Source organism: Ambystoma mexicanum, chromosome 8 (assembly GCF_040938575.1).
Source record: "Ambystoma mexicanum isolate Mex_15411 chromosome 8, UKY_AmexF1_1, whole genome shotgun sequence".
Lineage (NCBI taxonomy): Eukaryota > Metazoa > Chordata > Amphibia > Caudata > Ambystomatidae > Ambystoma > Ambystoma mexicanum.
In genome coordinates, this window is record NC_090929.1 from 862,930,260 (window position 1) to 862,957,110 (window position 26,851).

The following is a 26,851-nucleotide window of genomic DNA, read 5'->3' on the forward strand; positions in this document are numbered from 1 at the left end:
TAACAGAAAACGCCAGAGAGCAGACTGGGCGCACTGACAGAATGCAGACCCTGCATACTGAACCAGAGTCCATGAAGGCTGAAGCACAGTGGCAGCATGGAATAGAGAACAAGGGTCAAACCTGGATGCAGAGAACCAGTGCCGTTAAGATAAATGACATACTTGATGTTAAGAGTGCACTTGAAGAGCTCTTTGGAATGGTAAGAATGAACAGAAACCAGCGTTGCACGCAAGAAGGCTGCAGGATACACTGAGGAGTGGAACTGATGAGACCAATTGAGTGTAGGGCCAAGAGTGCGCAAAGCCACCGCTGAGACAGAGGATAGCGGTCAGACCTCACTCCCAGAAAAAGTGGACTGTAGGTACTAATGAGAAGAATGACATTGTGACATCTAGTGCAACATGAAGAGACCTGAACACTTATTTCAAGCTGGGCAGTGAAATAGAATTCCCAAACGAATTCTAACAAAGAGCATGAGAAGCAAAAAAGATGGCCAATGAAGTGTATTTTCCCAGGTCAATTCTATAACTGGAAACAAGGGCAAAACTGATGCATGCTCGAAAATGAAGTTGTGAAAGACTAAGAGATGTTAATATTGAAACCAATTTTTCTTTTTTTCAAAGTCCAGGTGCGAAATGTGAACATTTTTAGCAGGTCTTCAAGTATTTGTAAACATCAATCTTCTACCATCGAAAGTGGTCAAACGAATATTAACTTCAGGCATGATACAGCATCTTATGTATTCAAATTACTAGTCTTGTGCATTCTGTTTTGAACTAGAAATGTCCCTGGTGACTCAACTGAGGAACAATTCAGATGGGACCTTACTTAACTTTAGTTTAAATCACTGTTATCACTTTGGTTTACATCATCAACAAATCTCAGGGCTGGAAATTAAGATTGGATATGCAGGAGCTACAAGCAGCACCTGGATATCTAGCAGTCACCAGGAACTACCACTGAGGAACGAGGAGTTAGTACATAGTGTTGCACAAATGTAACTTCCCCACAAAACAAACACACATTGTATCCTTTATATATATGACCCTGTATGCTTTAAATGTCATATAGATGTCCTAATGTTTACTTATAGATTGCCCCAAATGAACAGAATTAAATTCATAGTTTTGTTTGTTTGGCATCAGTTGGCCTGGGGAGCTGTTGGTTTTAAGCAAACCCGGCTTTTCTAGTCTATAAATGAGGGCAAAATAGCTCCCAGCCCCCCCCTCAATATTCAAAACCCTACAATTTAAATTGACCCCAAACGATGACTCTGCGAGTTACGCAAGCTTCTAAAATCTGCTTCAGCCTGATCAATTTTAGCCATATCTTTCATCCAGCACCCACACTTGGGTGAAACATTCCACAGTACCTGCATAGCTATTCTCCTATTTGTCATAGCTAATGCTAGTCCTATGAACTTAGTATTTAAGGTGGGGCTTTGTGGCGGGTCAGAAGAACACACTCAGGTTTTCCATCTCACTATGTTTATTAAAGAAAAGGTAAAAGCTCCTAACTTTCCTAAGCTAGGGTATTCCCTGCCTAAAAAAACTAACTTGGGTGCTAGTCAGTCGTCAGTGATCAACCTAATCAAAATAGTCCCCTGACCCTACCACTATTGGAACAAATAAAGCACATGAGAGTGACTCCCTTCTCCTGAGTGACTGCTTTCTCGCCTATTTCAATTCAATAGTATATCCTTAGGTAGTTCTTGGCACCTGGGACTGTCAAATCATACAGTTCAGATATTGGGTTCTTAAAGGTCTCTGTCTTTCCTTCAAAGAGACTCTCATTATTCAATGCCCACTTCTATCCTTGATTAGGGTGAGTTTGAGGACTTGAACACTGACTGTTTTGTCCTTCATGCACTCTCAATATTTCTTGATCGGGACTAATAGGAACTATCCAGCAATGATTCTTAGTCTCCTCATGTATTCTTGATACTTTGTCCTGACTGGGATGACTGTGAGCATGCCAGTAATGATTCTCACTCTTCGTTTACTCTTGGTGATTGGTCTCTACTGGGACGAGTATGACTTCTTCAACAAGAAGCAAGATTGGGGCAGTAGTAGTCTGCCGTGGTCCTGCTGTGGTCCCTACTGCAGAGTGGGAGTGTTTCTTTCTCTTCCATTTAGGAGGCAGAGCCGTGCGAGCCAGCACACACAAATCCCAAACACGCACCAAGCACAGTGTGATATTGGGGCAGGAGTGGTCTGCTGTGGTCCGCCGGAGGCCATGGAGGTGAGAGGGGCTGGTTTGTGTCAACAAGGCTCAGCAGCTCTGTAGAAGTCCCTGGTAAGTCCCTGGTAAGACACACCACCTCAGAAGACCAAGGTCTTGAGGTTTTGCTCGGAGAAGGACAGGGGAATCATAAACTCCCCTTGCAGAAACAGACCGATCGAGACGGATATTGGAAAACATCTGCCAACTACGCCAAATATCCCCCTTTTCTAAATATCCTCCTTTGTTATTCAACTTCAGCACCTGTCCCTTCATAGCAGCGCGGCCCAGGAGAGCGGGGGGGGGGGGGGGGGGGTGAGACAGACTAGGGCAGCCCCTTAAGCCAGTAGGGCGTGCTCTGGGCGGTGCATAGAAGTTTCTTCTGGTCTTCTGCAATCGCATGGCCTGAACCGGAACTGGGATTTACGCTCCTGATGTACGCTCTTACAACTTTAATGACCACTTATTAACAGTCGTGGAAGTAAAAGGGTGCACTCAACTAGTAACATGGTCGGCTGATTACTATTGCCTACACCATTGGATTACTTTACATTGGATTACTCCACATTGCACATTGGATTACCCCACAATGCTTTGGCTCAATATTGTCCACATTTTGAGCACATTTTAAGCAGTTTTAATGAAGTTTAATTCAACATTTTTAGGGTGCAACATTTGATGAGTTTTTGAACTTTTATGCATTTTATCATGGGCTAACATTTGCTATGAACCTCTGTCCTTTACTATAACTGGCATAATGGTTACATGTTCTTACTACCGCTGTTGTCTTTGTAGGCCTCTGTGGGCAGGTTCACGTTATTATATATAATTATATGTGGGCTTGTATAAATTTCCTTAGCCCGAACATCTGAGCTTTCATTGTTTGCCCACTAGAGTTCCCCTGGCAAATAGGTTAACTAATGTATTTGTCAAAGCGGAGGCGCACTATTTGACTTTCGGGCTGCTTTGGTTTTGCTTGGCGACTGGCACACTCACTATTACATATGCCTGCATATTTAGCACTTTACCACCTGTAGCACGCTTTGCACAGTTGCTTAATTTGCACTTTTTCACTACTGCACTTTTGCATCGCTTGCACGTTTGTACAATTTGAATATTTATAGATCTATCGTGACCAAACACAAGGCTAGAGATCTCCCCCCAGCTGTGAACACAACTGAAAAGAGTAAGGAGAGCCAATCTGGCCCAAGACACAAGGGGCCCACATTTCTCATCAACCAACCTTGAATGAATATTTAAAACAAATGGCACGGAAAATTGAGGAGCGAATTCTGACTACCGAGAGGGCAATTGAAGTTGCATCTACTCACACAGCAATCTGGAGGGAATATGAACACTTCCATCTCGCTCTAACTCTAGCTTCCACAGTGAACCTCCCTGTATAAACCTGAGTGAGCCACCACGGGGGGCGCAGCAGTACACTTGTTAAACATGCCTGTGCTAGACCCTGTTTGACAGTGCCCTATAAGGGGGAACTGAGAGCAGGAAATCATTACATCATTGCTTTTACAGGGAGATAACACCATGGAGTCGGTATCCAGTGACTTTAAAATCATGGAAGAAGTGTTAGATAAGAAATTGGCTCCCATATTAAATGGTATTGCATTACTTAAAGATTCCTTCAGTATTTCTCTGACCATTTAGATCTCATTAGACGGATGAAGAGTGATGTTCTGGAACTAAAACAGGCGATCTCTATTAGAAGTGTGACTAACAATGGGGGCGGGTTCATTTACTGTAGTACACTCGGCATTTCAGAACGAGGCCCAGGGGAATACGCAACTCACAAGCCTGTCCCTCTCTACGCACACTCATCAGAGCAGGATTGGAATAGGGATGAATGAGGCATTAAGCACTGAAGGTTCTAAGATACCCACTCTTCCCAAATTAGTTATACAGTGGAATGGAATGACACCACGAACAAAGTTGTAATTGATCTCCCACCCGAAGCAGCATGGTTGTTCCCACTTTAGCGGAAGGGGTGGAGGAGACAACAATCGCACTAATGAATAAAATGTCACATTGGATTAACTCCCACCTACCTGGTATGCCGATCAACCCTAGGGGCATCCTGATGGCAAGAAGGGTTTTGTGTATAGGCACCACTGCTTAAAAGGGAGAGGAGTACTGTTATAGTCAAAGCAGTTCCTCCAGCTATGATTAATTATTTTGTCTCTGCACTCAGTCCTGCTCGGCATAACATGGAGAATAATAATAATGTGAGCACATTTCTACCCCTGGCCGCCTTCTGCCCCTGCATACTAGCCTTTTAAGTTTACAGCAGGCTCGGTGGGAGGTGGTAAAAGGGAGGGGTGGGGTAAGTCGCCCACCCACTAGGGGTGTAAGCGATGCCTGGAATGAGGGAGAGGCAATTATTGCTTTGAACGGCTTTAACACCCTTGCAGGTATCGAAGAACTAGATTCACTAGAGATCTGCGATGGGAACTCAAAAGCCCTCTGAGCCATAGGAAGTCCATCAGCTGACGGAGGAACAGCCAGGTCATCCCTCGGAGCATGTGGTTACCATTCTCCACTGGAATATAGCAGGGCTGCATCTAAACTGGAAAGGGGGGGGGGACGTAGTCTCATATATGATATCTTATGACATCATCTTTTTGCAGGAAACCTGGGCCATGGTACCTGAATGCATGGACGGTTTTGTTTCACTTTCAAGTCCAGCACTTAAGAATAAAAGAGCCTGTGGAAAAAAAATCTTAAACAAGATGCTTAGGGGGATAAAAAACGAGCATGAGTGATGAATTAAAAAAAAAAGGGGATCCAAGTCTCTCGCAGAGCTATAAAAATTGGTCAGTGTTGAGAAAGATAAGAAGACTCCAACAGGATGATGAACACATGCTAGAGCTATTGGGGAGGAGGGGGGGGGAAGAAATTCGAGGGAGTTCTGGTCTGTTACACCAACTAGAGGGGAAATCCCAAACTAGGCAGTTTAACATAGTCTCCAAAAACGATTGGATAAAGCTTATAACAGAGATATTCGGAAAGTCACAGAAAGTAGTTATGGAAAGTAATAAAGTAGTGGCTTGGGACCTCAGCTTTGATGAACAACAATCAATCTAATCGGAAACAGTTCAATTTCAAAAGCAGCAGGACCGAATGGCCTAACGTACCAAGTGCTAAAGAACCCCCCCTTTATGGGTAAGGTTGCTATATTGGCTATTTAGAGAAATTCTGACAATGCGGGAGTTCCCCGACTCATGGAAATCAGTAATTGTAGTACTGCTGTTAAAAGGGGGCGACCGGTCGGTGGCATCCAACTATCGACCGATCGCGCTCCTGGAAATAGAAAGCAAGATCTTTATGAGAATTTTGCTAGGAGAATTAAAAGGCTGGGAAAGGGGAGAGAGGATATTGTCAAAATGCCAAATTGGTTTTAGGAGCGGTCTCTCCACAGCTCTAAATGGGGTTGTAATAAACCTCATGAGTGAAAACACAGAGAATAAGGGGGAACAGCGATTCGGGGCGTGGGTCGACTTCTCTAAAGCTTTTGACCTAGTTGATAGTAGGCTGTGGTCAAAGCTTGGAACCAGGGGGCTGCCAGAAGGAATTCTGGGGATGTTAATCTAACTACACACAAACACCACGATGAGAGTTCATCTCGACGAGGAGGGGCATCTATCGGACCCAGTGAGAGTGGAATGGGGGGTGAGTCAGGGATGCCCGGGGGCACCATTCTTCTTGAATTCATATCTGGCCGATATGGAGAGCTATCTGGCCCCAGCGGCCTTGGCAAGCCCAACACTGAACGGTGTTAAAATTCACTGGCTTGCATATGCCATTGAGGTTGTCTTACTTGATAAGACGGCAGTCGGGTTGCAGCGTCTTGCTGAAGAGAACGGATTGGTAGTGAATCCTAATAAGTCAAAGATAATGGTCTTCAGACAAAAGAACAAAAAGGTCATGTTCCAGCACTGGAAGCTGGTGGGGCCAACTAATTCCATGAGTCGAAGAAGCGCTATATCTGGGGTACAAAATATACACGGTACCGGCAGCCTGTAAAATGGAACTAGTTATTGGCATGCAAATCAACCAACTTTCTGCTCAAATGAAAAAGGTACTGATGAGATATGGCAGATTCTCTTTATTACCATTAATCAATTTGTATCAGGCAAAGGTAATACCAGTCATAACGTATGGAGTGGAAGCCAAACCTCAGCTGTGGAACAGCACATGACAAAAATGGGAAGGAATGATGTGGAAAAAAGTCTTAGGCTTACCAACGTGTCTGTCGATTGCAAATTTCAGGTTCAAATTGAGCCTAAAGTCATTAAAGGCACATGTAACGTGGAAACTCATTTCCCTCTTCTGACTAATCCATTTAGCCAACAAAGATACATTATATTCAGACATAAAGGCGCATATGGAAAATAAGAGATCAAAGATGCTAAGCATCTATATTCCCAGGTAATAGTCTGGCTAGAGAAGAGCGACGTAGAAATCCAGTCCTTAATTGAGAACACGTTGAAAGCCAAAAAACGATGGGATGAAATGGATTGGATTAATACCATCGAGAAAGTACTTTCCACAAGCAAACCCAATCCATTGCTGAAACCCGACAAAAAACTGGGGTCCTTAAATATCTGGTGAAATTTCCCGATTGGAGGATCAGGAAAAAATTCTTGAGACTGCGTTTGAATGTCATACACACAAGGGAGGTACTAGCAAAGAGCGGATTGGGTCATTCAGCCATCCAACTATGTAAGATCTGTTGAAATCCCGAGAATCGATCTATCTGGCACCTATTAATGGACTGTGAAGTCATGTGGCAAGCAAAATCCCTTCTCTTTGAAAAATGTGGCTTTGAATCTGCATACTATATACCGTAAGCTGACCTCTAGTGTCTCACAGGGTTTAACAATAGCAGTGATTCACATTTTAGAAAAATGTAATATTGTGTTCTCTGATTACAAATGTGCGTGGTCCAGGAGGAGAAATTGGGAGGTTCCAAAAGTAGGTAACACAGTAATTGGGTAAGAAGTGAAGCAATGAAGCACCCACTAAAGACTTGGAGGGGGAAAACGGACTATCCAAATAGGACATTTTTAAAATGGGAATGGGAAGGAAAATGTGAAGAATGATTCTAATTTAGGTTGTTTCTCTCCTTTTCGTCTAACGTGTTTACTTTTATGTGTAAATATTCTGTTTGTAAAAGGTTTCTTTTTTTTGTAAACCAAATACAATAAAAAAAAAGCCTGCTGTTATGGGGGGATGTCAATTTTGATAAAATCATCCTTAAACTACCACATTGAGGCGAGGGAATTGAACATCCCTACTCTCCAACATGTAATGGTGACACCCGAGCAGCGATTTAAATTGCTGCTGGTTAATTTTCATTATAGTCAACATGCCTCAAACTAACCGGCTTTAGGTAATAAAAGACCTGTTTGAGTCCTCCCGCTCGGATCTATCGAGTGAGCACACAGTTCTGGGAGGAGACTTTAGCGTGAAATTGGGCAATGGGACTCCAATAGATCTAGCCGGTGCAGGTGAAGACTTTGCATATGGGATTGCTCGCCCACAGATGTCTGACGAACAAATGTGTGCCAGGGGCCTACAACTGAATACGTGGTTTATGGAATGGGGAATGCGTTCTTTGAATGGATGTATATACTATGATGTCCCAGGCAAGATGACATTCTGAAGCGCCCAGGGGTCTTCAACTATCGATTACTTTTGCATGCACGTTCAACATTGGCCCTTAATTGTGAAATTTGTGGTCGTAGAGGAAATTGTCAGTGATCATTTTCCATTGAGGCTGGTATTAAGATGGGATCACCTTGATCTGCCCGTTGTTCTTGCACAGCTAGATTTATGTGAAATTAACCCACATTGCAAACACTGGGTAAAATGGGCAAAATGCGATCCGATAGCGACCCAACATAAAGTGGTGTCTACTAATGTGGAACACATCATGCGTATTCTTGCTCACGATGCCGAATCACACATTACCCTTTGCTCAGAAGAACTATGGAGGTTCCTGACGTAACTATTTCAGCACAATTTTAAAAAGAACAAAGGGAAACCAACCAGCTGGTTTGATGTTTCGTGTAGGACTGCACAGATAAGAGATTTTACAAAATAACAACAGTACCAGATGAGATATGATTAGCCAGGGTCACCAATAAAAGGTCAGTGGAACTCAGGAAAGACTTTTTGGAGAATGATGCGTGGGAAGAATTCCTTCTAGCCGTCTCCAACAAAGACTCTAAGAAGTTCTGAGACTTTGTTGCAGGAGGACCGCCACACAAGATAGTGAAGACACACAGGGAAAATCATGTGGGAGCGAAACCCTGGTCAGACCACTTAACGCCCCTGTTCAAGGGTCAGGCATCTAGGTATGAGGGTGGAGATCAGCGTTCTTCATTACGGCTGACTTTGAAGGAAGAGGAAACAGCAGTCAAACCGCAATCGCACAATCGTGCTCCTGGCCCAGATGCAGTTCCCGCAGATCTATTCAAGGGGGAATTGGAATTGTGGGCTCCATTTCTGACCATTTGTTTTAATTCTTATTTGGAAACAGGAGTATATCCACAATCGTTGAAAAGTGCAATTAAACACCCCTTATTCAAAAAAGGTGATCAGGGACGTCCCCTGGCCTACAGGTCTATTTCATTGTTAGACACCTCATTCAAGGTCTTTGGACGTGCTGCCCTGCAACAACTAGAGGACTGGATCTCGCAGAGCCAAGTCTTTTCAGAAATTCAGGATGGCTTTAGGCCAGGTCTGGGCACACAAGATCAAGCTCTTAATCTATATTTGGTTGGGTCATCCATTGTTTTTGAAAAGGGCAAAACAATTTATGGACCTGAGCACTGCATTTGATTGAGTGGATAGGGCTCTGCTATGGCAGCTGCTCCGGTCCATGGGCTGCATGGCCGAGTTGGTAAAAGTGTTGCAAAGGATCCACCAGAAGACAACAGAGCCTGTGTTCGATTTGGCGAGAAGGGGAAATGTACAGGGTACTTTGAGGTAACCTCGGGAGTGCGTCAACGCTGTGTTGTAGCTCCAGTATTGTTTGCTCTGTATATTAACAGATAGCATAGGGCCCTGGTTTAGTTGAAGGCAGATTATCCCAGGGTGGGTGCCAAATCACTCCCAGTTTTGGCGTACTCCGATGATATGGTTTTAATTGCCCATACTCTGAAAGCCCTCCAGCAGCTAATAGATGGTTAGACTAACTTTATGTCCGATCTGAAGTTAGCAGTCAACACTAGCAAGTCGGCAGTGATGGCATGCACCCAAGGGAGGGTCAAAAAGACAAAAATGCGTAACATGGTTAGCAATGGTGCCATTAGCCTGCGGTTGTCTACATTTGATTACCTGGGCATATGTTTTATCGAAAATTGGTGGGGGCTGTCTCATGTGCAGAAACAGAGCTTTAAAACGAAACCGATATTGGGGGATATTTCGCACTTTAGGAACTTGTATCAGGGCCAACCACTTAATTGAATTATGGAGGTGTATCGAGTACAAGCCAAAGTAGCAACTCTTTTGGGGAAGCATTGTGGGGAAATGAAAAAGTAACATCCATTGAGGGAATTGAAAACAACATTTTGAAAAGATTGCTGGGCCTCCCCTGTTCTGCCCCGAATGATGCTGTACACGTAGAACTGGGCAATACCCACATAGGGGATGACTGTTGCAAGGCACCACTCTTGCACTGGTTAGGAGTATGGTCAAACCCAAGAGCTAGCTTGTCTCATGAAATTATTAATGGTCTATTGTCGGGCTCCTCCTGGCGCAAAGTACCATGGTTGAACTTTATCTCGAATTGCCTAAAACAGTTGAATGTTCCAAGTCTGCAATGCCCAGATGCACTATCACTAGCTGTGTGTAACAAGTATAAGCAGGGTTTTCACTTTATAATTTTGACAAATCATGAATTGACTAAGCTTTTACTTGAATCAAATAGAAAACACCTGCTACTTAAGCAACCAGAAATAATTCAGCCCGATTTGCTACATAATAACAAAACCGTAGACCGATTGGCATTGACTAGTGCCCGTTTTAATCTTTTGTGGCTGGAACACACCACGAGGAACTGGCCGGGCCATGAGCAGTCTGGCCTTTCCTGGTTGTAGTGCTGTAAAAGAAGACTTGTTGCACTTTGTCTTGTTTTGCCCCCTCTATGAAGATATTAGAAAGAAGACTAGTACCCCACTGTTGAAAGAAGCAAACTTTAACCAATGTCTACCTGCATTCATTTTTTTGCTACGAGCTGAACCAATAGCTGTTGCTTGGGGCTGTTTAGAATTTCTAAGAAAGGCTTGGAATAGAAAAGAAATCTTGGTGGAAGCCCAATTTTAACATGCTATGTTAATATTGTTATTTATTGAGTGTTTTCCTTGTGATCATGCATATCATATTCTGTTTATGAACTATGTATTGTTGCATTGTTTCTGTTGTGGTTTATTGATTTTATCCGAATAAACTTTACTTTGATTGAATGATTCTTGCTTCCTTTGTGTATTTTTGAAAATGTGTTTTTGCTTGGATAAGTATGAGTGTTCAGGTAATGATTCTTACTCTTTGAATGCTTTTAATACTTTGCTTATACTGGGCTTAGTATAAGCACTCCAATAATAATTCTCACTCTTAGTATATTCTTGACCCTTCGTCTTTACTGGGATGAGTATGAGTATTCATGTTATTCTTTGATCCCTGTTCCGGGTCTCCCGTTTTCCCTGTTACCTGGATTACTCGGGGATAACGTCACTGGGCTTTCTGACTGGTTTGGATCCCTCTCCCTTTCATATCAGGATAGTTGCTGGGTTCTTCCTTTCACTGTTGGTCTGCTCACTCTGCCAGATCTTAAAGAATTTCAGTATTTCTAACTTGATTCTCAAGATGAACACTCAATGAATGCTCTTACACTCTCCTGTATAGTGTAATTCGTTTTATTATTAGAAATTAGTAATAAAGAAACATAGCTATTATTATTGTCGCTACACATAACTCACTCAAAGCAAACAGTTATAAATGAATAGGCAGCGATCGTTCACTGCCTCTGTCTACTCCAGATCAACCAACCATCTCAGAATCATAATAGCCACTTCACAAGTTGTCTACCTCATTCGATCTCACTACGCAACCTTATGAAATGAGCTACCCTTCCAATACCTCACCTCTTCCCCAATGTGACATTAAGAATAGGTAAAACAAGCCCTTGTATTCACTAATGTTTTCAGAGGGTAGGGAGATGAGAGCTCGAGGCTGGATGCCTGGAGGCTTGTGGTCTGGACAATCCAATAAAATAAATTTCCAAACCATTTTTAAACATCCACCTATCAAAATCTTCATTGTTTCTTTAGCTAAAACATCCAAAATAGGTAAAAATTCTTTAAAGAGAGTTAGTGTCCATTGGAATTGACCATGGTGTAAAAAGATAATTATGAATAAGATATGTACACTAAACTAAAATACATAGGTGGTTTGCTGCCATGGGTAGGGACGCTCCTCATACAGCTCAGTCAAAAAAGTAGCTCTTCTGAAAAGCAAAAATACATTTTTTTTTTGAGACTCTGAAGCCAATAAATCCAATTTCAGAGGCTTCAAAATCCAGGCAGAAAAAAGTAGGGACTCATTCCCATCCCCCTTCTGCCCCCTCCCTGCTTTTCCCCCTCCCCTCTTCATAGGAAATAGTTGCACTAGTCTTCTCTCTGGGTCCTCCAGCCTCATCTGCCTCGCCCAGCTGCATTAGGTCCACAAACAGCCACTCCTTCTGCCTCTCCCTGAAGATAGTCTTTTTATAGTATTGGAGCGTTGTTTTACTTAAGCTGTCTCCTCCCCTCCTTAGCAAGATGCTTATGCCCCTGGTTAGTAGCAGCATGCCAATATCTCTCTGAACAAAGGTAATAACAAGTTGCCTAAACCTTTAGTCTGCATTCTCCCTTTTCTTCAGTCTGCTCATATCCAGCCTTGCCTGGAAACATTGTAGTCTCTAAAAACATTGTTATTGTTAACGGAAACTTTCAGTTTTATTTACCAAAAGAAGCGGGGCAATTGGAACACATCCCAGAAGTGTTGTTGTGATGTGCCTGTATGTTCCGAAACAAGAGTTGAGTTTGCCGCACAGCCTAAACATTCAAACTGAATCGGGAATTCTATTCATTACTGCTAGTAGAAGTTCACTGAATAGATATATTGCAATGCAATTCACAATGTACCTGTCAGTATGCCTAACGTCTACATCACTTGAGAGATCACTCAACCCTAGGCCTGACCAAAATACATGTCGCAGGTCCACCGTGATGGGGGCAAGCCACCGGTTTGTCCGTCTCAACTTCAGGATGCCATGTAACCATTTCAGTCTTCTGTGTCCTGTTTCCCCACCAGCGTCATGTGTCGAAGGCTACTCTCTGGTTTCTCTCTCTTTCTGGATGCCGAGCATCCAAGTTTCTCTGTGCTCTATTCAGCTCATTCGATCTTGATGGGCTCTTTCTCTCCTAGGTCTCCCCCTTCAAGATTTGTGATGCTGTCATGGGACTTCCCTGGCGTAGTGTCAAAGTCCTTCTTTTGCGTCTGATTTAGACTCCAGATTCCTCCATTAATCTTCTTCGTCTGAGCACCATATACATGTGTCCCTGTAGGTACAAGTAGAGAACTTGGTTGGCAATAATAGATTCTAGTCTGATCCTCCATATATTAGATGTTTTAGAAGATGGGTTGGTGGCATGTTTAGGGAGTTCTTGCTTAGAATGGGAGTCTTTGTCCCCAGCGGGGGAGTCTCTCCCGGTGAGGTCCTGCCTGCCTCCAACCCTTGGGAGGGTAATGCGTAGCAGCCTCACCTCCTTGGCCTCACAGGGAAAGGCTCCCCTTTGGTGAGAAGTGATGGAATCCTGCGATTCGTCACACCTTATAGCAAATATCTGCAGTAAACGCCCAATTGTATCTGAATTGTGCAGTCCATCATTTCACAAAGACCTTGGAGTATCTGCCACTAGTATTCTATATTTTGTTTTACAAGTGTGTACCGTATGCTAAAATTCTGCCATGTTTATTTGGCAATTTTGACACTCAGAAGGTCTAAAGCATGGAGTCTGGACGATAAGTAATATAACACGTAAATGTAGTTGTGCTCATAAATCTTTTCCTATTTAATGCACATATTTCATAACACAGGTCATCCTCTAGTGCAACTACTAAATTGTTTCACTGTTTTTCTAATGCTGGGTCTTTAGGTATCTTTTTATACTGTTGAATATGTTCATACATTCTATATTGACCCAGTATAACATTTATCATTAGCCACCATCTTAACCAGGTCTGTGGGGTACTCGGGAATTAATGCCACTTATTTTGATCAGTTGTCCTCAATCTATGATACATCAATACATTGGAAGGAATCCTAGGTAGTTGCACAAGTCTTCCAGTGCAGTGAACTCCCGATTCATGAGTAGATCACCCCATTGACGTATCCCAGTCAATTTGCCAGCCTTACACGTGACATCACAGTTTTATTTATGCCAGATTTCCATAGGGGAAGAAAAAAACCTGTCGCAACTCGGTAATGTCTCCACTTGGCGACATGCCACCACGTAGAGTACACCGGGTCGAGATTCCTTGAAGGAGCCCATGCATGGTCATCTAATATTGATGTGGCCAAAGCTGCCGATTTAGCCAAAACTCTTTATACACACATGAGGTTATTGCAGCATCGGTTCCGGACAATGTGCCTGAGCTGCTAAGTAGTATACAGAAAGATCTGTGATGTCCATGTGGTTTCCATATTAGAATTATTAGACAAAATTCTACAGCGAGGTGTGTAGCACACCTAGAGACTGCAAGTGATGGAACTTTAGCAAAGGAAATGCTGACCATTTTTTTTTTTTATTAAAACAACTTTATTTACTAAAGATTCACGTCTTACTCAGACAAACATTGCAGCAATTAAACATGGAGGGCACGGTCATGCCATATCCATTACAACATTACACCCAGCAATATTCCTTACAGGAAAAGGCGGGAAGATGGAAATCGGTACTCAGTCCGCGAGCGCTGTATCATCTGTGGCACATTGTGCCACAAGGTAGGCCTCAAGGGGGCCCCAAATGTTTTTCGGCCTAGTCCGTGGCCCACACAGGAGTCTGTATTCTTTATCAAGATCGCCCAGCCTAACCAGACTATCCAGCAATGCTCGGGTAGTAGGGGTACGGGGGGGGGGTCCGGCTAGTCCAGCGCATCAGTATACATTTCCTAACCAGAATCCTACTGGTAGTAATTTCTAATCGGGCACTGAGACGCCCGGCAGCCACCCAAACATGCAGCCCAGCAACTCATTAGGCACAACATAGTCCTGCATATCCGAGAGGACGCCTGTCACTCCCTCCCAGGACATGACCACAACATATGGAGGAAATCGGCTGAGTGTGCTTGACTTCATGGACATTTTCCTATCTTAGTGGGGTCAAACAGAGCATGGCTAGCAGGCGCGAAGAATACCCTATGCACCGCCCTGAGCTGGATCATGTGGACTCGGGAGCTGAACGCCCCCCTGTGTGATCTCTAGCACAGTGCTGCCAATTGTTTCACTGAAAGCTCCCCCTCCCCCCACCCCCAAGCGCTGTGTTCCCATTGGCTACTACACTTCAGTGACTCCTGGGATACCCTTGCTGTACTAGCTCATATATAGAAGATACCAACTGTTTGGCATTGGCCGATGTCAGGAGATGGCATACGAGGGGGAGCCATGGAGGAGGCTCCGGAAATGGGGGGGGGGGGAACCATGCCTTGAAGGCTGCCCTCATACGATAGTACTGAAGGCTTCAACGCAACCCATCTGGATCCAAATCGGCCATAGTGCCAATCCCTGCCCCCCCGCCCCCTCCCAGGTAGGTTTGATACATTGTCATCCACAGTGGAAGCCCCAGATCAAACGGCACATCTACCCCGAGCCTCTTGAGAAGCCTATTCCATACATGTACTATACAGGAAGCCAGGTTGAATTTACACTTATCCGCCACCTTCATTGTTACCAGAACCCCCAGAATCACACAGGGGAGCACCAAGCACTTCTCGATGTGCACATCGGGGTATACCGGAGACCCCGGCATCCAATAAGAGGCGAAGTGCGCCTGTGCTGCTAGAACCTACAGCTCCATATCTGGTGTGCAAATACCCCCCCTGTTCCCACGGCCGTACCAGGGTGTCACACTTTATTCGGGGGGTTTTGGGGTGCCATGCCAGCTGCACCAATAGTGCCTTCAATTGAGTGAAGGAGGCTCCTGGCCATACTGGAACATATATAACCACTTTGGGACTACAATCATCTTCGCAAACACCCGCTTACCCAACAGGGGCGGGGGGGGGCGCGCACCCCATCTGTTCACCCTTTTCTCGAGGGTCCTAAACTATGTCCAATGGTTGTCCTCCAACAGGGACTGGGAGTTCCTGCTGACCCACACCCCTAGCTACCTAAGAGAGGACTGTTCCCACCGGAACCCCTCGAGTTTCTCTGGCTGCACTGAAGTCTCTGTTAACGGAAAAAAAGGGGCTTTGGACCAGTTCATGCAGAGCCCTGATTGCTTACCAAACTCTGCCACCTCTTGCGACAAACACCGTAAATTGTCCCTAGGATCCTTGAAATATAATACAGTATCATCTGCATATAGCAAAACCAGTTCTCACCCCCAACGCCAGCCCACGTGCAATATGGAACTTCCTCACCTAGCCACCAGGGGTTCGATGGCAAGAGCAAAGAGTATCGGGGACAGCGGGCACCCCTTCCTGGTGTGGCACCTCAGTGCGAACACCTCAGAGTGCTTTCCCAACAAGCCAATCCTGGCCACCGCTCCAGAGTACAGAAGCCGCTCTGCCTAGCTAAAATATTCCAGAAGTCCCACCTCCCCCCGCAACACCTCAAACAGATAGTCCCACTCCACTGAGTCGAACACCTTCTCCATGTTAAGTAGGGCCGCCAATGCTTGTACCTTATGGACCCTAAGCCAATATAGAGAAGAACAAGTGCAGGTTCAACGAGGCCGACCTCGCTGCGATGAAGCCGGACTGATCAACGTGGAGTAAACCCTACACAAACTGCAGCAATCTATCCGCCAGGAGTTAAAGCAGATATGTTGGTGTCTAAATTGATCTGGGAGATAGGGCGATACGAAGCACAGTACAGCGGGTCCTTTCCCTCCTTCAGAAGCAAAACCACCACAGCCTCTCTCATTGTGGAGGGAAACTGACCCTGGGGCATAGCCTCCTCCCAGACTCCAATCATATACTTTCCCACTTCGGGCCCCAGCTCCTTCTAAAACTCTGCTGATTTGCCGTCCCAACCCGGGGCTTTGACTGATGGCATAGCCTTTGCCGCCACCAGGATATTGTCAACCGAGACCGGCCTGGCCAACACCAGGCACGCCTCGGATACTCAGCTTTGGCAGAGCTGCCTCCTCTAGATATTCACCTAACGCACCCGTGGCCAACGTCCCCCTGGGCCCGTACACCCCTTCGTAGTATAGCTGGAAAATGCTCAGGATAGCATCTGAATCCGCCACCACACGCCCCTCTTCCATGCATATTGCTGCAATGTCAGGGGACCCCTTTTTATGCCTCAGCATAGCTGCTAGCAGGCGGCCCGGTCGGCCCTCCTCGCCATGTGTGCCACTGCAGGGCACGCAAAGTATTTGGCCTCCCGGTCCACTAAGTCGGCAAATTTGTCCCAGGCTTACCTCAGGGATGCCCTAGCCTCCGCGTTGTCGGTAGCATGCAGGGCTGCCTCCCCAGCCTTGATCACCTCTTCCAGATCCGACAATTGCCTTCTGATCGTTTTCAACACTCCAAACTCCAATGCCATGCATCGGCTGTGATGAACCACTTTGAACGCCTCCCACACAGAGGCCATCGAGTCCACATGTTCTCAAAATATGAGCGCACCACCTTGCTGCGAAACACTGTCCGCTAAGGGTGCAGCTTTACATTTCCAGTGGGGTCTCGGTGGTGCCTCCCAGCTTCCCCATTTCCAGCGACCACAGCACAGGAGTGGTCCGACAACGTCCTCGGCAGAGTAAGCAATCGGGCGTCCTATGAATCAGCTGCGGGCTTGCCATCACATAGTCCAGCCTAGGTGAAGTGCTGTGTATTGTCGAGTGAAAGGAGAATTCCAGTGCCCCCGGGTGGAGCACCCGCCAGACATCCACCAGCCCCATTACAGACATGCCCCTGCGCATGCTATCAGTTGACTGCGGAAAAGAACGCGCCAAACCCTGTCGATCTGTCCAGCCGCGCCTGTAGCGCAGTATTGAGGTCCCCTGCCCAGACAGTGTTAGTGTGCATATATTTGTAGCTTTTAGACGGGAATGCTTCAAAAAACCCTTGGTCATCTATGTTCGGGCCACTGATATTTATAAATGTAACCATATTGTGAGCCCAGCCGCCGGACACTATTACAAACCAACCCTGCGGGTCGATCACCTGTTCCATCAGCCGGAAGTGAAGAGATTTGTGTATTAGCGTCATGACCCTGCTGAGCAGGTTGAATATGATGTATAGAACCTGTGAGAGCCACACGCCCTGGCCACCCTTCATTAGCTGTATCCAACCAAATGGGTTTTCTGCATGAGAATCACTTTAGCGCCATGGCGCTTGCAGTAATTGACCACTTTCCTGGTTTTACACAGATTATTCAACCATCGCAGATTCCAGCCTATTACCGTACATCCAGACATAGGTTTTGACATACAATATTCTGCCCGGTCCCACCCTCCAGAACCCTGGCTCTTCTCCGTTTACCTCTGGGTATAACTGTGCACCAACCCCACCTATCCACCTATTCAGACGTGAATCAATTTTCAAAACATTTTCCGCCAGGAACTGGGCAGACACCGGCAGGTCATTCAGTACCTCCCCGATAACATTTTCCATGAACACCTCCATTTCTGTGCCAGCACAGACTCCGGGATTCAGACTACCCTAATGTTGTGCCATCTGGACCTCGCCTCGTGATCTTCGTTCTTGTCCCGGGTCTCCCTCCTCTGTCTGCAGGCTTCTAATAGCTTGAGTCACCTCGTTGCTTGCGTCCTCCAGGATTCCCACCCTGTGCTCCGCCTCACGGATGCGGCTGCTCTCCTTCTCGATTTGTTCTTTTGTGTGGTCCATTTTGTACTCCATCCCATACAGTTTAGTGTTCACCGAAGGCAAAGCCACACTTCATCTCTGCCAGTACCAGGCTCAGCTCTGCTGGTGGGTCAGCTGGCGGCCGAGGCACCATCAAAGTCAGGGGCGTCCCTTCCGCCCTACCGGACGGCCTCGGGGATGCCAATGTGCTCTTGTGCAGTGCCACGCTCTCGTTCGGTGTGAACTGCAGGTGGCCCTGCTTCTTGCCTTCTATGGCCATCAGTTCCCGGCACCCTGTATAGTTCGGACCCAGACCTGGCACCATCCCAGGCCCAGCCCAGCACTCTTGTTTGAGAACGGCAGTCCTTCAGTGGTATTGCAGAAGGTCAAGGCTCTAGGCATTTCAGTCCATCACCCTATGAGTGCTGACTGCAGCCAGGCGTGGTCAAGGCTCATACCGCACTATGTATGCCCCCCACGAGGTCTCTCCCCCACGAGGTCTCTATCAACCCCTCCAGACGTCCACTGATTGTGAACATGTGGGCCCTTGTGCACCAGCAGTTCTAGTCCACTCTGGGGATCCAGGAGGCCACCTGCTGACCCTGTTTCCCAATCACACTAGGCCACACACATCACCCAACTTGCTCACACCACTGCACTCTTCAGGTCACTCGCTTTTTGTGTCCCCACGGGATATCAGTAGTTTAGGTCCTCCCAGCAGTCTCTGGTACCCCAGTCTCTCTCCAGCAGCCACGTTGCCCAGCTGCGCAATCTTCATTGGATCTAGCTAATCATGGACCAGGTGGACTGGGAGGCCCTGTGTCCCTTTCTGCTCCTCCTCTACGCCGGGTCCGTCAGGTGGAGAGGGCCCTACCCCGCAAGCAGCAGACCTTTACCCAGAGCGCTGCACAAGCGCCTTCTCTGCTCTGTCCCTCCAGGGACACCAGCGTCGCTGTTCTCCTCAGCGCTGCACGTCATCCTCCCTTGCAGATAGCGGGGTCGTCGGCGAACGTCCGGATCGGGGCCTACGCGCCACTACCAGGTCAGGGCCACAGCTCCCATGCCACCCCACAGTCCCCCTTAATGTTGGAGCCTCCTAGCAGGCCCACCTCCTCCATCCACTCTGCTGGCACCCAGCAGGAACGTTGTCAGGCGTTGGCGAGGGGTGGAGGGGATGGACTTCACACGTCCCACAGCCGGATTGTGTTTCTGATGTCTCGGAAGTGAGTGGCAGGCTCTTGACCCCCTTTACGCAGCTGGTCCTTCAATTGGCGTTCCCGGCAGCGGGCTCCATCATAGCGCGGCCTCCTTCTCCTTCACTGTTCTCCAGGAGCTCAGAGAAGAGCAGCAATCTTAGCTGCGAGCTCGCAAAGTCCCCCCCCCCACCCATTCTGAACCTTCTTCAGCAAAGAAAAGAAAGCATTTACTCAAAGGGGAAAAAAGAGTAGAACTGAGGAAGATAGAAACACATTTTATTAGAAGTAGTTAAGCTAGAGACATTTTGTTTGAGAGTTGGAATATTTGCATAGCCTGCTGCAATAAAGTCTGCACATCTCAGGGGTGGCAAGTTAGTTGTCGGAAGACCTTCCAAAAGGATATGGCCACTTTTGAGGCAGTAGAGGACTGAGGTCTGGACAACGGATCTGAAGTGAAATTTGGTACCAAGCCACTGTGTCTTCCTTACCATGTGTTGGAAGCAGTGGTGTCTGATGTTGAACCCAAGGTACTTGTTGCAACTGACCAACTAGAGTGAAGCCTTTGAGGTTTGTAGCAGAGAACCAGGTCTGGATACCAGGGTGGTTAGTGGTGTTGGTCAACAGTGGGAATTGAAGGGGTGAGCTTCAGGTAAGTACCGGACATCCAGGAATGTATCCATGCGAGACAAGCCTTGATCCTGTGGATATCTTTGATGGAGGTTATCTTGAGGAAGGGCTGTGGGTCATTTTCTTATTGGTAGATTCAGGAAGATTCAGAGTGGTTCCATGTAAGGATTGTTGATCATGGGAGTGATGATGGGTCCTTGCGGAACTCCTTAGGTGATGGGTAGAGTTAGTGATCTAGATGAATCCGTTTGTACAAACTGGTGGCTGATAACCAGGTATAGTTCCTAGGGTTGGGCTGCTAATCCACCCAGTTGTGGATTATGTGGTTATCCTGGAGTGGATGGAGTCACAGAAGTTAATTTCCTAAATTATATCCCTTAATCTAAGCTGTAGAAAGACTCTAGCCTTACAGGAAAGCCTTCCATTGTGACGGGAGAAGCCATCATCGGAGATGCAAGTGATTCAATTGTAGCCAAGCAGTTACATTGCTTTAGTGGGATCCACCTGTCCCTCACTGCCAATGCTTATGCGGCCTGCACTTCAGAGAATCTGTTAGCAGATTTTCAGAAACTTTATCAGTCAATTGAAGAGTGGTTATTTTTCTTCTATTATGGCGGCAATGCACAAACGGCCAGAGTTTGAGGGAATATGCCAAACAAGCAAGCACCTCGTATAAGTTTTGTCTGTCCTTTGTGGACTCAAGTTGGACGGGCATAGTTGCTTTGGTGAACTCTTTAGAGGAAAAAACATTCATTTTCATTTTTGGGCTTTAGGCATATTGGCTCTTTTAAAAAGTAGAAAATAAATTTTCAGTTTTTGCTTACTCCTTTTCATTTAAGTTTTTTGTCTGCCAGTATTTTCCTCAACTATTATTGCAGGACCCCATCCTAATACACAATGTTAATGTTGCTCCGTAGGTGGAACAATGCGACATTAACTCCAGCTAAAGAGATTCTCACACTCCCAGAAGCAGTAAATCGGAAGCTGTGAGTGTAAAGACTGGAGGCAGGTTGCTGTACTCCTGCCCTCTATATGGCAGAGTAGAAGCAGAGAGCACCCAAGCCAAGATTCTCTATATGGTAACGAAGGTCGAGCCATCAAGGCTTAAGCTCTTAGGAGTTGATGCGGGCTGGTTCTTGAGTACAGTGTAGTCCCCAAGCCCCCACAAAGGAATGTCCCCACACTGTTAGTGATAACACAGTTCTTTATATAAATAAGGTTCAGAACATATACATACACAAACACACTTTCTGCTCAGGCAATATTATAATGATAATTGTGTACAATATCTATGTGGTATCACAGTTAACTCTTGACTCCTTTAGATGCACCAACTGCTCACAGTTGTCAATGACATACAAGTGTAATAGCACAGTGAACCAACACCAGATATAGGAGGAAAACAAGTTGGGTTAGCCAATTGGCAGAATATTTGGTCCCTACCGCAAGACAGAGTTCTGTGTGAGGATCCCCCCACCTGGGCAACCTGTAAATAAGATATACTGACAAGCCCAGTCCATATATTGTTTAGCAGAGTCCTGTTTCCTTCTAAATATTTTTTACTACACCAATGTACCCGAGTTCTTCGATGAGTCATCGACTGATCCCTCTTGAGTGAACCCCCTTTAAGGCAGGAGCCATGGGTCATCAAGATTCCTCGAAGAAAAAGTGAAAAATGTTGTCCGGACGGAAGCTTCGGCCTCGGCTGTGCTTGTCGACGATCGGTCGTTGACGTCCTGCGAAGACAAAGCGTGCAGTGCACCTCGATGACGAGAGTTCGTTGCCGCAGAGTCAATGAAGAACGTAGGCCCAGCAAGGGCTTTGGGCTGTCAGCATTGATGATCGGGACTCCACCACGGTTGGCTTTTGGATCTTCATCAGCGTCTTTGGGTGCTTGGGTGGTGGGAAACCCACCAGCAGATTCTTCTCGGTTCGTTGGCGACCTCGACTTTCTCCAGCGGGACAAAAAAGGTCGACGGTGATGACAAGAGTCCTTCATTTCAAAGTGTATTAGGCAAAGGAGCGTTGCGGCTCGACGTCCTGGCGCTTCACTTCAGATCCCTCAGTGGTCTCCGTCTCCAGTCAGCAGTCGTTTTGGGCCAGACTTCCAGCGAGCCTTGGTGAAGGTTAGCTGGTGCACAATGTTCCTTTGTAGCTCGGGGAGAGGTCTCCTACCCAAGTCCTGTCTTGGATCAGTCCTTGAAGGCACGGCAACTTTCAGATTGCGTCGAAGGAAAGTAGCAGCAGTTCTTCCGGCTTTGAAGATGAGCATCAAGTTTAGACTTCAGTTTCTCACAATTCCAGTAAGTGAGAGGTCCCCAGATATACTGTTCTGTCTCCCATTCACACTGCTGAGCCAGGCCCAGGCAGCCAATCATTCAGAAGAGCATTCAGCAGGCAGGCAGCCAGTCAGGCTCACAGTGCATTCAGGCCATTCTTCTTCATCCAAACATCCAAACACTCACAACAAGAAATGTGAATTGGGACAAGTACCCAGTCATTCAGCACTCCACACTGCATTCATACCAGTTTCGGGCAGGGCTGTCCCATTCATTGTCACACACTAGAAACCAGTCGCCCATAAAATGAAATGTATATTGGTCACACACTCCATTCACCCAGGTCCCACCCCAAGGGTGTACCCACAACATAGTCACTGCAAGGCTCCAGCCAGTCTGGTCTAGACTTCCCCACAATACTATATATGGAACTTCCACCCAACAGCCAGTCGGGGTAAGGGACAGACTAGAGCTTCCCAGGACTTTGGGGAAACAAGGTAAAAGGCAATGGAAAGCAAGAGGCCATAGGGGCCATCTTGTCTCCCATCAGGAATCAACTGATTCCAATGGCAGGGCCTGGGTATCCGAAAATGGAGGATACTCGGAGAACTTGTCAAATTCAACATGGAGCTGCCACCAGCCCATACCCTGCTCTGTGGGCCACACACAGGTGCCCAAGTCAAATTCAGTATGGAGCTGCCACCAGCCCATACCCTGCTCTGTGGGCCACACACAGGTGCCCAAAAACATGCACTAGGGGTACAGGGGTGTACCTTGTTAGGGGGAATTCTCATAAATGTGCTTAGAGACCCTCAGCAACTTTGCTGGATTTTGAAGACTTGCTTTTTTTACCTGGAAAGAGTGTGAGCCTTGTTTCCCACGCTTTCATGTATTTTGATGTGTGTTTTACATTTGTGTTCTTTGACTTTGGAGTTTTAAGATAACTCCATAGGCATATTTTCATGTGTGTTACACAGCACCCTCAGTGCAGTGACACAGGAATGTCTTTTTAAACTTCCGAAAGGTTTAAATACCTTCTCTGGGATAAACTACTGTTTCCGAGAGAATGTAAAGTGAAATTGACTTTACTAGTCTTTCCAAATTCTTAGACCCAGCACACACCATCTTATAATGGAGTGCTGGAGGGGTTACATAGTCTCCTCTGTGTCTAAATACTCATGTAGCACTCAAATGCTACCCTTTCCTATTGAAAAGGCTGGTGGCAGTGGTTTTACAACGAACTGCCATGATTTTTCCCGACCGCGAACACCGGTAGCTAAAAATCACGGGAGCCATGTTTTTCAAGATGGTGCCTTAAGCCCCTTTGTTTAAACGGCTCCTGGTCTTCTTTTTTTGCCGTTTCTTTTTGGAAAGGTCCTTCTAGAGTTTGTCTCTGTGCGCCAAACCAGGTTTGGTCCCTTTGTTCATGTGCCTTTGGTGGGCTTCAGGACTGAAGACCGCCACTGGCGTCTGAGTGTCTGGGGTGGGCAGTAAGTGAGGGTGGTGCCCGAAACTCCCTGTGCTTAGTCTCCTAGGAGACCCAAATGCACTCTGGCATGATTGGCTGGCTGACTGTCTGACAAGGACAGCCACCCTGCTGGGTGAGTGACAGCTAGGCTGGAATGAATGGGAGAAAACTGTTTAAAAGACTAGTCTCCAGGACTGGAAGGCAGAGTCAACCACTGGAACGAAAGAATCGAAGACGAGCTGGAAGAGGACGGCTGCTGCAACTCCTGGACCGTTGGTTTGCCCGGTGAAGCCCTGCTGCAGGTCTGAATTGCCAAACTCCATTCGACAGAGAAGCTCCTTCAAGGACAGCTCCTTCCTTTGAGTTGGTGGGACCAATCAATTCATAAGACACCTGGATAACATTCTCAAGGCTGGTTATGATTAACCAGGGAGAGGGACACCAGCTTGTGTTCTTGAATCAACAGCTACTGGAACTGAAATGACTCCATTTTGTTTGCTTTCTTGACCCGACATATGATTCTGTTTCGCCTTAACTACTTCTAAGAACTTTCGCTAAGACTTTACCGTTTGATACCAGAACTGGTCTTTCCTATCCAGAACACTAGCCCATTGACCTTGGCCTGGCCTATTGACTTGAATTGAACTCCTCTGGTGAACTGAAACTATGTGCACTGTCTAAAAAGTATATATGATCTATTTTACTTACCTTGTGCCTTTTTGCTCCTTTCTAAGTACTGAACTGCTATTTGGCTTCTATTTCAGGGAAGCTCAAACTGTCGCAAAACCTTAGAATTTTGTATTGAAGTGTATTGGTTTATAATATTAAGCTGCCTTCTTCTAGTGAAATGTTTTATACATGATTCTGTAAATAAATTCATCAGTTTCTTACCAAGAAACCTTGAGTATAAGTCTTTGAAGTGTTGAACCACTGTGATTGAAAGTCCTTTGTGTAACTACTTGTACTGCTCACATGCACTCTTGAGATAAGCCTGGCTGCTCAGCTTGCTACCAAAAACTGTATGGTGCAGACTTATACCAAAGGTTGGTTTTCCCAACACCTGTAGTCCTAATTGTGTGTAGTGGTCCCAGAGGGTACTGCCTGCAAATCTTCGTAACATACTGTGGGATGTATTGACCCACTCCGCTATACTATGCAGCATCACTCTGCTAGTTATGGTGAAAGAAACGGCAACAATGGCGGCAAAACGCTTGTACGTGCCAAAAACCTCCAAAACCGCGTTCCTCAACACACAAAAAAGATGGCTGCACAACCTACCACCCATGGGGCATGTGTGGTGGAAGAGAGCACACCCTGCAAAAATGTGAGGGTGGGCTCCATGACAAGCAAACAGAGTGCAGAGGGAAAAGCAGCACTTTGCAAATGAAACTCAAAAATGTGCCTATAAATGACATTCACTTTGTACTAAAAATTCCAAAATGCCTTTACTCAACACTTCTCAACATTCAAAATCGTGTTTGGCACTAAAATTCGGTATTCATGAAGCATGGTGAATGTACAAGGTCCTAAAATGTGAAGAGCAAAACATTTTCTCAGAAGAACCGGATTGCCTGGGGATGACAGCACCTGTCAAAATCTGTGTGCAGCACACTGGGCTACCTGTGAATGACAGTCCTGTCAGATGAGCTCTCCTGATGAAACTTCAAAGTATCTAAACTAAGTCTGCGAGATTAGCAAACATAAAAGGATTGTTGCCAAAAGGAATACAGATCTCCGTTGTGTTTTTGATCCCACAGGTTTAAAGCTAAGGAAGTAATTTATTTATGTCATTTGATGCAACACGTTTGGTCTCTGCTGGATTTTAAGAAATTAAGAATAAATTAGCCTGGCTAGGCCTGCAAGAAGTGGAAAAACAGGTTTCTCCCAAGGGGAGGGAAATCCTCTCAGCAGAAACTCACTGGTAGATGATAATTGTGGGTTAGGTCAGACTTTTGTCTACAGCCAGGGAATGAACAATGGCAGAACCTCCAGCCCAGGAAACGGACGTGTGAAGGGGTCGTAAACTGCTCCTTGAAGGAATTCCCCAAAGGAGGGGGCTTCTCCTTGAGCTCCAGGGAGAAACAAAGGGTGGACCATTTGCTGCTAAGAATACATAATTAACACTTTTTAGAGACTCATAACTTGTTATCCAAAGTAGTGAAAAATGTAAAAAGGACAGATTTGTTAGTCTCATTTTTGACTTTACGTTTCAAGAGGCGGTGGAACTGTGTAACATATTCTGGACAGGAATGGCAATATATGTGGTTTTATGTGAACTGTATTAATGCTAGAATTAAACTTTACACACACATCCGCATGGTAAACGCACACATTTGTGGAAATTTGCAGAGAGTTTGGAAAATGTGTTCATGGACAAAATTCTTCAGAAAGGTGAAACAAGATACCACACCTGCTGGATTTTGAGGAAAAGCTACCACATAAAATATGGAACCTTTGTGTGTGATATTTTTTTTTTTTTGTAGAGGCTACCAATGTATAAAGATGTATTTAGGACAACATTCAATTTTAATATTAGTGGCTAGGGGAGGATTGTAAGGACTGTAAAAGCCAAACCATTAATGTGACATCATCCGTCCTTGATCCAATCACTCAGATTCAAGGCGGATATGAGGTCCTGATCCAATCCCATCCCAGTTCACAGGGGCAAGCTTAGTAAGCCGGCCCATACACCCATTTTTGTGATGTCATTTGAAAGGATAGAGATAACACTTACTGACTTAGGAGCCCACTCACTGACGCTCCTGATTCTGGCGAAGCACTTTGTTCCAGTATTCTTCATCCAGCCTTTAACATCCTTCCAGATCCAGATTCCAAGAATCTTGCCAAGCAGTAGCCGAAGCTTTTTCAGCAAGGCCTCAATCCTCAAACTTATTCTCACAACGCAGTGGAGCGCTGTGGTGTGGGAAATCATTCTGAACTAGCATCCTGAACTTATCTGGCTTGC

The 26,851-nt window shown here is 45.9% G+C and overlaps 1 protein-coding gene across 11 annotated transcripts in view; it reads left to right on the top strand.

Moving 5' to 3' along the window:
* CCSER2 (coiled-coil serine rich protein 2) overlaps nucleotides 1-26,851 on the top strand; it is a 1,037,685-nt gene that overhangs the window by 563,885 nt on the left and 446,949 nt on the right. The window lies entirely within an intron of this gene.